Consider the following 15982-nt stretch of genomic DNA (forward strand, 5'->3'; position numbering starts at 1 on the left):
AATTCTTTAAAATTCAAATTATATTTTATAAAATAACCAGTGATAACATCATGAATGTTTTCCAGTTTTTATATTTTTAATGATTTTTTAAAAAATATTTTAACATATATATTTTATGTCACATATTTAATATATTCTATTCTTAGAGATGATGCATTTGAACATGGGACTTTTGAAAATAATAATATCCTTTTAAATTTTGACTATTAATATTGTTTGGTTCGTAGTTTAAATATGATTAATTAACTAATTAATTAATATTTTGAACAAATAACGACAACTTACCGGCGACTAGTTTATTTAACTATATATAATTGGCAGCTGGCAGAACCATACGTAAAAATGTGAATAATAATTAGTTTAGATCCTACACATTCCAGTCGCATATAAAACTTTTTTCAATAATTTTAAGGTGATTATTTAACCATTAACAACTTATATATATCTATAAATGTAATTGTTTAAACTCCCTTTAACCATTAAGATATTCGATAGATTCAAAGCACATATAAATATAAATTTAAATTTAAACTTTATAAAGGACATTATCAAGAAAAATAACTAAAAGTTCAAACATAAATCATAAAATGAATATATATATATATAAGCAGTAACATAAACAAAAATATATTTTAAGGGTGGATATATATATTTATGTATTAATAACATAAATTTTTTATATGAGGTATTACTAATAAAATAAATAATTAACATAAAAAAATATTAGATTTTAAGTGGATAAATGCCATCTTGGATAACATTTACATCCGCCACTATATACAAATAAACTTAAGAAATAATCTCAATAATGAAAAATAAAAATGTTTTCTATTCATATTAAAACAAATAAATTTATTATAAGAATACATTAGAATATTCATAAAAAAAATGTCTGTAAGTCTACAGGCATATAGTCATAAATCAAATGATGGAATATGAAAGGGAGAGATAGAACCAGGACGAGAGGCCTGGTACAACACCCTTGAAAATAGATTCCTGTAAGGATCCTTTTCTCTTTACGTTTCAAGAATCAATGCAGCTCTCCACCTCTGACTTTACATGTAGATACAGTTCATCACATTTCTTCTTATCCCTCAACTCCACCTTCATCCCTGTGTAAGTACACGTCAACTTTCTATACAAATTATCTTAACAATTCTTCTGTTTACATTGTAAATAAATCAAAGATATATATATATAATATATATATCTTAATTTCTATAATTACCTTCACTCAGAATCGGCTTCCCAAAGTAATAATAAAACCGGCCTGGAAATTTTGGTAGCATCACCGGTAAATACATTTGTTGGTTTGCAACCTCACCACTTGCATCAACCCTAATTAAGGAGTTACAATTCAACAAAGAAAATTCCTAATCATAACAACAATTCAGCTTAATGTTGAAATAATACCTAGCTTTTGGCGTCCGATTTGTAATTCGTTCTATTTCTTGCCGTCTCCACGGAATCTTCATTTGGTCATCGTAATCCAAAATTATCTGGAAAATTAAGTAAACACCCCATGTAAATTAATTATTCTTCATGGCTTAAGCAGCAAAATCCACTTACAATTATTTTAATGTATTAGTAGTGGAATAGAAAAGGAAAAACCTCCACGAGCTCATAAATATAATGATAAATATGAAAGTGTTAGCTACTGCTAGACGTGAAAACAACTTCATGTAGGAAAACAAAAATTCCATGCTTGGCCTTTATTACCTCAGCGACATCATCCCTCCAACAACGCCAAAAGGAACAATTTTGGCTCCAAATCTGGCTGCCATCCTCACAAACTCAGTTTTCTCTGGCCAAAATAACTTGTATGCTTCCCCCTGCGGGATCATCTCTACACGTGAGTATAACATATACATATAAACAATGTAATACACATGGACGGACACATGATTTTACGTCAGGGGTGAACAATAAGAGAATGTAAACAGATTATCAATAATACATTTAAAAAAATTATCTAAAATATATAAAAAAAAAATTAAAATATTCAAGGGATGAATGCTTCCACCGGCATTCGGTCCATCTCTGGAAATGCATGCTCTAATATTTTCATAAACTTATTAAAGTAATTGGAAAATCCCTCGACAATGTGTAAATGCTGGTAGTATATTTATTATATATGTTACCTTCCTATGAAGGGCTTCACGTGCACCGCCAGGATATAACAGGATATGAGATTTTGAAGACATGAGTTTGAAAAAGCTTGCTGCTGAGACAGGCACTGAACCCATTAGTCTGAATATATCAAAATTTGATGGGTCCATATCCGGGGGATTTCCGTCTTTCCCTTTTACAAATATCACTGGATGTGCGATCCCACGAACAAGAATATTTCTCTCCATCAAAAGTTGAGCTACTAATGGAACAATTTCAATTCCCATTAACATGTGATAACCAACAAACAGGACTGGTCCCTCTGATGGAATTCCTTGGAGTCCCCTCACCACTTTGCCATCCTCTAATGTTGAGAGCATCACAGGGCCGGTAGCAGAAAGAAGCCATCTAGGAACAAAACCAATTTAGTTAATTACTCATAATTAAATCAATCTATTAATTTCCAATTAATATTTAAGATTGATGATGCAATGCAAATGGTAGTGGTTTTTTTTTTCTTTTTGTAATTTCAAAAGGGTTTATCATTCTTAACTGTTCTATATATTTCTTAGCAAACTAATGACATGGTTAGGATAACGGTACACTGGTGTTGTTTAAGATCCTGTCTGCAAAATTTGTAGTAAAACAATTAATGCTTACCTCATCGATTCATGTACTTTTTTGAATTCACAAGGTGTTGGTGGCACGTAATCTGAGACCCAGTCAAATTGCTTTCCTCGGCGATAGAAAGCAGCAGCCTTGATGGTTGTAACCAAATCAACATTATCTTCCTGAACAATTGAGCAAAAATAATAATTTGCATCGGAAAGTGGCTTGCAATTTGGAATTACTCAAGACTCAGTGCCTATCTGCCTATGCAAAGAGAGAAGCATACCAGGAAGAGAAAATGACCACTTTCTTCAAACTTACGAATCTCACAATCTGGTAGTGCTTTCTGAAGTCTTTGGCATTCCTCTTGACTAGGCAACAGCTGATCTCTTCCACTATATGTAAAGAAAACAAAATGAATTCAATCTAACATCATGGTATAAATTAAAATTCAAATGTGCAATTTCGATACAATATGTAACAAATGATCATTTAGGTACTGCAGAAGTTCAACAATTATATTCATAGCAGAAGCAAATACAAACCATTAACTATGTAGGCATTATCAAAATTCGGGAGGTATTATTTAGTGTTTTAGCCAAGAAGATGGAATTATAGATTTTATGGATGGCACAACCTTCTGCATATAATGATTTTTTTTAAAGAAAATCATCAAGTTAATGTTTCTTATATGTACATCCATTTGACATCTATAGGATTTACATTTACCACCAATAACCATAGCGCAAGCAAAATATTTCTATCAGATTTTAAGTGCCAGAGTTTAAGGACCTGCAAAGTAACAATATCTGAGCTTTTACTCCATGGACGAATGTGTTGGCACAGTCAGAACCAGATTTCAGCAAATTTAGCTTCCATCGAAGAGTTTCTCTAGGTAAAATATCAGTCAGAACCTGTCACAACAAAAGATCAATTCTATTTCATAACATGTAGTTATTTTTTTCACATCTATAGACAATTTTGTATAGTGTGCTCTGGAGAAGGAATGGACGGAGTAGGACAATCGAAAATAATCATGGTACTGGAGTATTGCATTGATTGTGATACTAAATGATTAAGTTGTCATGAATCAATATAGGATATAATGGCAGGAGAAAAATGTACTGCTACATGCTTTAGACTTTTAGCTATGGATCTTACTGGGAGGTACGTTGACATTGTAGCAAAATTTTGTGATAGATCTTCAATAGTTTGGGGCAGAAGACCTCTTTTCACAACATTATCCATCAGCATCCTCAAGGGGTTACCTAAACTTATATAGTCCAATTGTTAGTAAAATCGTATTGGCGTCCTCAAAGGAGACTACGAATGCATCTAAGAAAGTTAAAGAACATGTTGGCAAAATAACCTGTTGGTAAGCTGAGCATGTAAGGGAGATTAAGTGGGAACTGATCGGGCATAATGTCCAGTAGAGTATCAGTGTTTGCCTGAGACTTATTAAAAGATGCTGCGGGTCAGAAAGAAAACAGGGAAAAAAGATGGATCAATTAGATTCTCGATGGATCAAGCAAAGCATCTAACTCGATTATCTAGCCTTTCTTCAACATGATTCCCCGCTGATCAAGTCAAGAGTTTAGAACAGAAATGGCATTGTTGTAAGACTGTAAAATTTAACCTGGGTTGGACAAAACGAGTACAAGATCCAAGTTAGGATTCCGAGCTGCAACAGAGAGGGCAAGGCATGCTCCAAGAGACTCTGCTACAAGATATATTGGCCTGTTTGGTGACCTGGAGTTTTCTGACCTAATCGTTGTTTCCACTAGCTTCACTAGCTCTAAACCGGAAAAACAGATTATATAAAGAAATGCATTACCAAACTTATTTTATATAGCAATTAAGTTAAGCGGTTGATGTCTAAAAAGACTAAAAAAAAACAACCGTTAAATGGTGTCCTATCCTGCACTGGAATATGCAAGCACCAAATGTTGAACATCCTTCATTCAAATATCATTTAGAGGATTACTTGGATTTTATACAATTTTGTTAATAAATTAACACCAAAGTAAAAAATTAGCCTTAATTTTGACTTACTTCCCAAGCTTATGATGATGCATAATAAGTCCAAGTCCGGTGCCATCAATTCCTGAAAACTGAAAACTCGTTAAGTTATGCTAAAATTTGAATTATAAAAACACCGAAAGTAAATTGCATTTGTGTGTGCGTTGTGTATAGCAAACGAGTCTATGTCTGATCAGAAGGATGAAGAAAAACGAACCAGGCAAAATAGAAGCAAAGGACAGTCTAGAGAGGTAGAAGAAGAGCACTCCAAAGGTGAGAACCAACGAGGCGGACCGCCGTCCGATCTAATAATCTCTTTACACTCTTCGATGTAATCCTTAAGCAACTTTTTATCCTCCTCGTACTCCGGTATATCTTCCGGATTTGCGTAAATCTTAGGTTTCACATCAGTTTCTCCCTTCACCGTTTTCTGGTTCATCATTATCTTCTCAACCTTTTCATTCTCTCCAAAACTGTTTCGTCTTCCCACCCTCTCCGTTGAAACAGCAAAAATCCGATCACGCTTCTGTATTCGTCCGAATGAAGTGGCCGTGTGCCGCTGAGAAAACGGCGATACGCCGGCGGCGAGATGCATAGAAGCTCCAATGGCCGCCATGAAAAAACAGAACGAAGTTATCTCTTGTCACGGATCTCGATTGAGTTCTCCATTTGTCTACTTATAATGGTAGTTGAATTTTTGTGTTGATTAAAAAAAATAAACGTTTGTGTCCTTTCTGCCTTGCGCAATATTTAAAAAATTTGAATAGTGGGCCTTAAAACTAACTTATTTTTCTTTTTTATCAAAATAATATTTATTTTTTTCAGTGAGGTATTTAAAATATTTTAAATTTTATATCTAGTCACTTAATTATTCTTATAATTATATATAGTAATCTAACTATTTTTAAAAAATATTATACTTAAAATTATGTTTTGATCACTCGTCGTTAAAAAATTAAGTATAACTACTAATGTGATTTTTTTTACTTTTCAATGATGTCACGACCAAGGATGGATCAAGAGGATGCGTTGGCCCTAAAATTTTTAAATTTTCTTATTTTTACGCATTTTCTTTATATTTTTTTATTAATTATCTAATTTCGCACCCCTAAAAATTTATAATTTCTCATTCCCTAAATTTTTAATATAATTTTTTAAGTTCACATCTTCTAACATAAATTCTTGTATCGGTCCTTGGATATGTTATTTTTTTATGGTGAAATGTAAACACATAAATTTTTATGTTCGTCCTTGGACATGGTATTTTTTTATGGTGAAAGATAACATTACTGTTAATATTTAACAAAATGAAACTAAAATAAACGTAACGTATGATTTTGAAAAAAATATTTAAATGATTAAAATGAAACTGTGAAAATAGATGATTTAGGATCGGGTATTGCAGAAGTGAGAGCGACCTTCTTAGTCTTATTTGCTTCATACACAAACGTTAAGATTCGAACTTTTAACTTTACTTAAAAAATATACTCAATACAATACCTCGTCTCATTAATTCAATTGATTATTGATCTTGAAAATATATGATTATTAAATACATAATTTACCTTAAAAATTATTAATCAGGCCGCATAAACCCGATATTATCGTTACTAAAATATAAATAGTTGGTTGTGGTTGGACGAAAAATATATTAAAATAACCGTCAGATAAGGAAATGATTGTTGGGTGTGTTTGTCTTCTATTTAATTTTTGAGAAAATAACCTCAGTGACCAAAAATCCCAGATAATATATGATTTTGACCAATTTTTTTTGGATTTGCGAAAATGACCAACAAAATCGCAATGCGATCTCTAATTCGCATTGCGATCTCCACTATCGTAAATTCGCGTTGCGATAGTTGAAAATCGCGTTGCGATTTTCCATTTCGCGTTGCGATAGTCTACAGTTGTCGTTACGATTTTCCAAATTCGTTGCGATAGTCTACAGTTGTCGTTGCGATTTTCCAAATTCGTTGTGATAGTTTAAAAAAAAGATTTTGTTTCTTAAGAATTTTCTCTAAAAATATAGTATCCGCGCGGACGTGTCGAAGACACGTATTACCACGACCACGACCACGACCCCGACCCCGACCCGAGACGAGACGAGCGGCAGCGGCGGCACGCGAGAGTCCCCCTTGTTCTCTATCACTCAACAAGAAAGTGGGAAAGGCAAGCCTTAAATACCATTCCCAATAGTGTTTCCAATACTATGTGAGATTTGAGCATTACCAACACTTGTTCCCAATACTATGTGGGATTGAGCCTTAAATAGTGATATTATTTTTGAATGTTTTGCTTAAAATTACAATAATCGCGATTGATTGTAGATTGACTTTTAATTATGACATATTTAATCGTATAATACTAATGCAATTGGTTGCTGATTTCGTTGTTTTAAGGTGCATGATTGTTAATTGTTTCCTGAATAATCACATTGTATTGGAAACAAGTGTTGGTAATGCTCAATCCCACATAGTATTGGAAACACTATTGAGAATGGTATTTAAGGCTTGGCTTTCCCACTTCCTTGTTGAGTGATAGAGAACAAGGGGGACTCTCGCGCGCCGCCGCCGCCGTCCGTCTCGTCTCGTCTCGTCTCGGGTCGTGGTCGTGGTCGTGGTCGTGGTCGTGGTCGTGGTCGTGGTCGTGGTAATGGTAATGGTAATACGTGTCTTCGACACGTCCGCGCGGATACTATCTTTTTAGAGAAAATTCTTAAGAAACAAAATCTTTTTTTTTAACTATCACAACGAATTTTCGCAACGAATTTGGAAAATCGCAACGACAACTGTAGACTATCGCAACGCGAAATGGAAAATCGCAACGCGAAATGGAAAATCGCAACGCGATTTTCAACTATCGCAACGCGAAATGGAAAATCGCAACGCGAAATGGAAAATCGCAACGCGAATTTGCGATAGTGGAGATCGCAATGCGAATTAGAGATCGCATTGCGATTTTGTTGGTCATTTTCGCAAATCCAAAAAAAGTTGGTCAAAATCATATATTATCTGAGATTTTTTGTCACTGAGATTATTTTCTCTTAATTTTTTTGCAACGTGGTTTAGGTTTCCAGTATTGTATATGAAAAAAGAATAATTGATTCTTGCATATCAATTAGGGGGTAGGAATAGGTCGCCGACTTACAGGGGTCTACGACCTAGTTTACATAAAATCTGGCTTGACCTATTTAATAAAAATGTCAGACTTTGATTTTTTTAAAAGTCTATTAATTTAAATAGGTCAATCTTAGGCTTATTATAAAACCTTATAAATCTGATAGGCCGACCTATATAGATATATATATATTATTTTTTCCATTAATAGTTTTGAAAGCTAAAAGACAATGCTTTAATTATTGGAGTACCAAAGCATATTGTTTTACTTTATCTATAAATGTGTTTAAATTAATAGACAATGCTTTAATATATATATATATATATATATATATATATAGACAATGCTTTAATAGTTGTGAAAGCTGAAAGACAATTATATTAAATTAATAGTTGCATCGGTTTAACCAAAAGCATTCTCATTTCTCAACGTGTTTTCTCTTTATTTTTAAATGTGTTTACGCGCATATTGTTATATCGAATGGATATCAAGTCCCGAGATAGGCAACCAAAAGCATGTGTCATGATTATGAGTATCATTTTTAATTAATTAGGCACATACCACATACCATGCACAACCATGTTCTATTAACAGATTCCTTAACTGGTAGCCACCATTCATGCCCATGCCTCAACTTTTCCAAGGAGCTGCTCATATCTTACTGCTTGCTGCTCCAACACACCCACTCCACATGAAAACAAAACATAAGAAGGCTTTTAAAAGGCTATCAGGTCAGGTTAGGCTTTTAAAAAGGCCAGATCAAGCCAAAATAAAAACCTTTGTTAGACTATAGGCCAGGCTCAAGCCTAAAAAAGTAATCGTAGGCCAGGCTCAGGCCTTTAAAAGCCTGGTCTGGCCTGGCCTATTCCCACCCCTAATATCAATTATCGTGTATTATTGTTTATTGATTTTTTACGTATTATTTTATTTTTTTCATATCGACTTCTAGTGAGTCAACATCAATAATTTTTTTTGGATAACTTGCTTTTATTACCCAATGAGCAGTGAATAGCTTCAAAACAAATCAATGTTCAATAATACAAAGATCACCCTAAATAAACAAAATGGCAATCAAAACAAAATTAGGCTATACCGCATTGGTTACAAAGGTTAATATTAACATTGTATAATCTATGAATAAACATGCCCCTAAGTTAGAACCCAATAATTTCCTTTATCTCGCTGAACATAGATTCGACAGTTGAGGCTTGTGTTGAGTTAATCGATTGATGAATATGGGCAAGAAGAGGGTGAATTGGCAATTAAAATTTTGGTAGAAGCTTTTGCAGAAAATTGAAAGAAATTTGCACAGCAATTTAGAGTGGTTCGACTTTCTCAACCAAAGTCTACGTCCACTACCTTAGCTATCCACACTAAGGATTTTCCACAAACTCACTAATTTGTCTTTCTTTTGAGGACAAAGAGTAACCTTACAAACCCTCAAGAATTATACCCCAAATTCTTGAGAACACTCTCTCCCAAAGAGAACAATATAAATTTGCAAACTTACAAGGAAATCCTCACAAGGTAGATTGTTTGCACAATTCTAGAACAAAGAAAAGAACACTCAAGAATGAATACAATTGAGCACAATAAGTGTTCTTGAAAGCAAAATGAATATTGAATGAAAAATAGGCTTGAAATGCTCAAACTTGAGGTTTGATGCTTTCTCTTTGATTCTCTCTTGATTCTAGTTGCTTGATGTTTCTTGTTTTTGATCAATGGCTTCTAAGCTTGCTTAAATACACCTTGAATCACTTCTGAACGTTGGGGATCATTAATGAAGTTTTTGGAGCCGTTTAAGTGTGAAAACAATTAATATTTCTGCTTAGAGCGTGGGGGGAATCGGTACCCCTAATGGGGAATTGGTTCCCTAAGTGTAAAATACAAATATTTCGACCGTTGAACAGTGAGGGGGAATCGGTTCCCTCTGAGCATACTGGAATTCTCGGAGCCAAACCATTCAGGGGGGAATCGGTACCCCCTTGGGGGGGAATCAGTTCCCTCTGAGCAATCTAGAATTTTTGGCTTTGAAATGGTTCGAAATATTTTGTAAAATCATTTTGAAATTATTTTAAGATTAAAACTTAATTTTACACTTGAGTAAGGATTTAAAATGAACTTTGAAATACTTTGAGTAATATTTTGATATTCGATTTAATATGTTGAATATGCTTAGAAAAAATCTTTTTCAAAATTAAAATTCTTTTAATTTAATTTGCTATATCGAAACATCAAAATGTTTTCAATAATCTCCCCCTTTTTGATATAACAAAACATTTTAAGATTTTCTAATTTCAAAATGAATTTTGATTTTGAAAAATATTACTCCCCCTTACTTTAACACTACTCCTCTTCAAAAACTCCCTTTTTAATTTAATAACATTTCTCCCCCTTTTTGTTAAATCAAAAAGATTCGTAAAAGAATTTAAACAAGGTTTTGAAATCATTTAGCCAATTGATTATATATATAGTTTAAGCTGCTAAGATCACAATCAAGAGAAACATTAGCCATTAGTTTCATAATTAATATTCATAAATAATGTGACATGGCAAAATTGGCCATATTGCTAAAATGATGTAAATGATGCAATAAATTTAACTAAACCAAATATTCAAACATCCAAACAAATCCAAAGTTTAACAACCACAAAAATAAAACATTTCAAAATAATATTCAAAATGTTGAAAGAATAAGCTTTAAGTTCAAAGTACTAAAGCAAAACAAAGAATCAAGCATCCGTAGGAGGATCGAGAGGAGGAAAACGAGCTCGCATAGCGGCCATCTCATGAGTGAGTTCATTAATACGAGCGTTTGTTGCTTCATTGTTTGCACGCATCTCCTGAAGAATTTCCAATTGTTGAGCTCCCATTGTGGATAAATGGGACTCTATAGAAGTAAAGCGCGAATCTATGGTAGCATATCACAAATCGAAAGTCTCCATAAAAGATTGAAAATATGGAGGAATTTGATTCGTTTGTTGTGATTGCTCCTCGAGCTGCTCAGGCTCATCTTCGGCTTTATCGATGTCTCGCATTAATTGTTCAAGCTCGGGATCGTCGTCAGCTTCTGGTGGAGCTCGTGAAGAACTAGCTCCCGGAGTATTTTCAGAAGATCGAACCCATTCATCGGTTTCCTTATCCTTTATCCATCTCGCTCTCGTTAAGGAAAGAAGATTAATTTGTTTCTTTAGAAGAAAGAAGACATCTAGACCTACTCTAAGCCCGGCTTTAGAAAAAATATTACTCAGAATGCAACCGTAAACTAGAGATGAACAGAGTTTCTTGTTAGGAACAAGATTTACGGTTTCAACGATTTCAACAAAAATAATCTGAGGTAGGTTTATTTTAATACTGTTATGGAAACAATGTAACCACCAAAGATCTAAAGCACGAAGAGTAGAGTAATGACCTCCGGATGGTCGAAACCACCAAGAAATCATTAGATGAAGAAAACGATCATGAAGGTCTAAGACACTCGCATTATCCCTTCTTTTATAACGAGAACCTAAAACATGTTTTTCATTTGATATACCATCATTATCTAATCCTAATACTTTGGCTATGTAAGCCGAGTTAATATGTAAGAATTGTCCTAGGAGGTAGGAACGAATTCCTATGGTTTCAGTTTGAGCTCGGTTTTTGACACAAACGACATTAGAATTAAAGATACGAACAAGTTGATGGTAAACTATAGGTTCAAGGTCACAAAGTTTATCAAATTTCCACTCTTGTAAAAGAGGAATATATCTAAAATCGATATCTAACATAGCTTGACGAGAAGGGATACGTTCTTCTCTAATTTTGTAAGAGTCAAAATATTGATAATACCAAAAACGATGATTTCTAGGACCAGGATGATTGAAACACGAGTTTTGGATAGTCATATTAGGATCAATAGGATTAGGATTAAGATTAGGAATTGGAATTTCAGGAATAGGAGGAGGATTTGGAGGTGGATTTGGTTGACGTTGTGAGCGACTAGATGATGACCTAGCACGTTTAGGATTGGACATGGTTTAGAAAGTCGGAATAGAATGGATAACCTGCAATTTAGAAAACACATGTATGCAATTCAATCAATCCCAAAACTCAATTGAGTCCTCAATATTTCAAGGCTCTCTAAACCAATCCTAATGGGAAAAGTTTTTGAAAACTATTGAAAAATAAGATTTTGAAAAACAATATAAGTATAGTTTTCATAACAACAACATAATTCAGTTAAAACACAATAATTTGAAAAATAATTTTTTTTATTTCGAAAATTTCAACAATTTTGGAAAAATTCTTGTGTTTTTGATGAAATTAGTTGTAATATATAGTTTCTAATCACTAAACAATTAATGCCTGATCACTATTTCTATCTAGAACTAATTAAAACTAGTCCTATGTTCAAAATAAATGAAAATAGAGAGTTTAGAAAAATTTACCTTGAAAGATGAGATTGAGTGGATTTTGATGTTGTTTGCACGATTTTAATGATGCTAACAGGTTTAGAAGATGATATTTGAAGAGAATTCCGATTAAAAACGTTGTTTTGAGGCAAAGTGGAGATATATAGAGAGTAGAGAAGAGAAACGGTGGCAATGAGATAAGAGGGTTTGAGCAAAATATGAGGTTATGCCCGATAAAACCAGAAACCCAGGGGGTATCGATTCCCCTGTGGGGGGAATTGGTTCCCCTTCAAAGGGGGAATCGATTCCCTCATGGGAGGTATCGATTCCCTCTGCACCAAAATGCTAAAATCCGATTTTAAACACACAAAATGCTAAATTAATTTTCCCTAGTGGTATTGGCAACTCATATATTGAAAATTAATCGCGTTCAAACAATCAAATTAATCTTTAAACTATATTTGAACATAAAGTTAATTTTCATCAAGAATCATAAACTCCCCCTAACTAATAGCAATGAATGCAATCAAAAATTACTATTCTAAGCATTTTTCATTTAGTCTTAAAAGTGCTAAAATTATTTTAAACACTAAGTGAAGATAGGTTGGTCAAACCTAATTCTCTCCTAAGTGTCCAAAATTTTTCCTTGTCTAAAGGTTTTGTAAAGATATCCGCTAATTGGTGCAAAGTATCAACAAATTCTAGAACTACATCTTCCTTAGTGACATGGTCTCTAACAAAGTGATGTCTTATTTCAATATGCTTAGTTCTAGAGTATTGGATGAGATTTTTAGTGAGGCAAATAGCACTAGTATTGTCACACTTGATAGGAATGGTACCTACTTCAATTCCATAATCAAAAGTTATTGTGCACATAAAACAACTACCAGCTGAATTTATTTGGCTTCAGTGGTAGATAATGCAACACAATTTTGTTTCTTTGAAAACCAAGAAATCAGCATATTTCCAAGGAATTGGCAAGTATCGGAGGTGCTTTTCCTATCTAATTTGCATCCTCCATAATCCGTATCAGAAAAGGCATGCAAGCTAAAGCTAGAGTCTATAGGATACCAAAGTCCTAAACTAGAAGTGTCCTTAAGGTATCTAAAGATTCTCTTAACAGCTAGTAAATGTGATTCCTTAGGACATGATTGAAATCTAGCACATAAGCAAACACTAAACATAATTTCCGGTCTACTTGAAGTTAGATAAAGCAAAGAGCCAATCATTGACCTGTATAATTTAACATCTACGCTTTTACCTTCTTCATCTAAGTCAAGCTTTGTTGAAGAGCTCATTGGAGTGTCGTGAGGTTTGCCATTTTCCAGTTCAAACTTTTTGAGCATATCTTTGACGTACTTAGCTTGATTGATGAAGATGCCATCTTTTCTTTGCTTGAGTTAGAGTCCCAATAAAAATGAGAGCTCCCCCATCATGCTCATCTCAAACTCACTTTGCATTAGCTTAGAAAATTCTTGGCAAAGAACATCATTAGTAGAACCAAATATTATATCATCAACATAAATTTGAACTACTAATAAATCTTTACCTTTATGCTTTAAAAACAATGTAGTGTCAACCTTCCCTTTTGAAAAACCTTTTTCAATTAAAAAGTTTGAAAATCTTTCATACCAAGCTCTAGGAGCTTGTTTTAAACCATAAAGCATTTTTGTCAATTTAAGAACATGATCCGAAAATTTTGAATCTTCAAAACCTGGAGGTTGTTCCACATACACTCTTCTACAACTTTATTTGTATTTATAATACCCACATAAAGCGCTTTTATCAATTTAAGAACATGATCCGAAAATTTTGAATCTTTAAAATTTTGAATCTTTGTCAAGAGGATCATGAGTTACCTTATCTTTTGTTTCTTCCTTTTATGATGGTTCTTCAACGTCATGTCTAACTTCATTTGTATTTATAATACCTACATCATCATTCACATAAGAATCATTCCTTGGAAGGGGATTATCATCGAAAACAACATGTATAGACTCTTCTACAACTAAATTTCTTTTATTAAATACTCGATAAGTTTTAGAATTTAAGGAATAACCCAGAAAAATTCCTTCATCACTTTTAGCATCAAATTTGCCAAGGTTTTCTTTACCGTTGTTCAAAACAAAACATTTACATCCAAAAGGATGAAAATAGCTAATGTTAGGTTTTTTATTTTTGAAAATTTCATATAGAGTTTTCTTTAAAATTGGCCTAATCATTACTCGATTTACAACATAACAAGCGGTATTTGTGGCTTTCACCTAAAAATATTTTGGCAAATTATTTTCACAAAGCATGGTTCTAGCCATTTCTTCTAAAGTTCGATTTTTCCTCTCAACAACTCCATTTTGTTGAGGGGTTCTAGGTGCTGAAAAATTATGGCTAATACCATTAAAATTACAAAACTCAATAAATCCAAGATTTTCAAATTCAGCGCCATGATCACTCCTAACACTAGTTATAGAGTAACCTTTTTCATTTTGGATTATTTTTGAAAATGTGATGAAATGTTCTAATGCTTCATCTTTAGTGCTTAAAAATAGAACTCAAGTATATCTAGAATAGTCATCTACCAAGAAAAATGCATATTGTTTTCCACCCAAACTAGTAGTCCTAGTTGGCCCAAAAAGATCTATATGGATCAATTGTAATACTCTACTAGTTGATACGTCATTAATGGATTTAAAAGAAACTCGCTTTTGTTTTCCTTTAGCACAAGCATCACAGATTTTATCATTATCAAATTTAAGCTTAGGCAACCCTCGAACTAAATCACCTTGAATTAGCCGTTGCAAAACACTCATACTAGCATGTCCTAGTCTCCTATGTCATAACCAACTATCATGTTCATCCTTAGCAACTAGGCACAAATTAGTCATATCAAAAGAATCTAAATGCACCATGTATATGTTTCCTATTCTATGACCAACAAGCATAATCCGATTAGATGCAATGTCAATGACTTTACAACCATTAATATCAAACATGACATTGAATCCCTTATCACAAAATTGACTAATACTTAATAGATTATGCTTTAATCCATTCACATATAAAACATTCTTAATTTGTATGGAAGAGGTATTACCAATAGTACCAATACCTTCAATGTGACCTTTTGAATCATCACCAAAAGTCACTTCTCCTCTATTTTTGGCGTTAAGCTCATTGAACCGGCTTTTGTCTCCGGTCATGTGTCTTGAGCATCCACTATCAAGGTACCATGAATTTGAATTTGTTTCCCGTGCCTTGTAGCAATGCTCATTTTCCTACAAATATAGATTAATTTCTAATTTTTGGTACCCAAATTCTTTTGGGTCCATATCCATTAGTTTCCAAAATCCTAGTCCCCTTAGGTATCCATTTGTGTAGGATATCCTTATCTTTAGTAGTAATGAGCTCTTTAGGAACCCATATACTTCTAACGATTTTTTTATTAGAGGTTCTTTGGGGTCCTCTATGATTGTAGTTTTTAAAACTTTTTCTAACAAAGTTGGATTTTGAATTTCTCCATTTTCAAAACGTTTTGTTCCAACTTTATCAAAAGAAGCTTTAAGATCATCAATTTTCTTTTGATGATCATCATTGACCTTTGAAAGTAAATTTTGCAAGTCCAAATTTTTCTTTTCAAACTCTTCTAGTTTGATTTGCAAATATTTGATTTTACTTTCAAGATTCGTTGATGGTTTTGGATATGAGTTATTTTCATTTTTCAATTTTGAAACATCATT

At 33.2% G+C, this 15982-nt stretch overlaps 1 pseudogene; it reads right to left on the bottom strand.

Annotated features, from left to right (window-relative positions):
* Positions 1 to 914: 914 nt before the first annotated feature.
* Positions 915 to 5431, bottom strand: LOC120135810 (annotated as a pseudogene).
* Positions 5432 to 15982: the final 10551 nt, after the last annotated feature.

Source organism: Hibiscus syriacus, unplaced genomic scaffold (assembly GCF_006381635.1).
Source record: "Hibiscus syriacus cultivar Baekdansim isolate YM2019G1 unplaced genomic scaffold, ASM638163v2 tig00110621_pilon, whole genome shotgun sequence".
Taxonomy (NCBI): Eukaryota; Viridiplantae; Streptophyta; class Magnoliopsida; order Malvales; family Malvaceae; genus Hibiscus; species Hibiscus syriacus.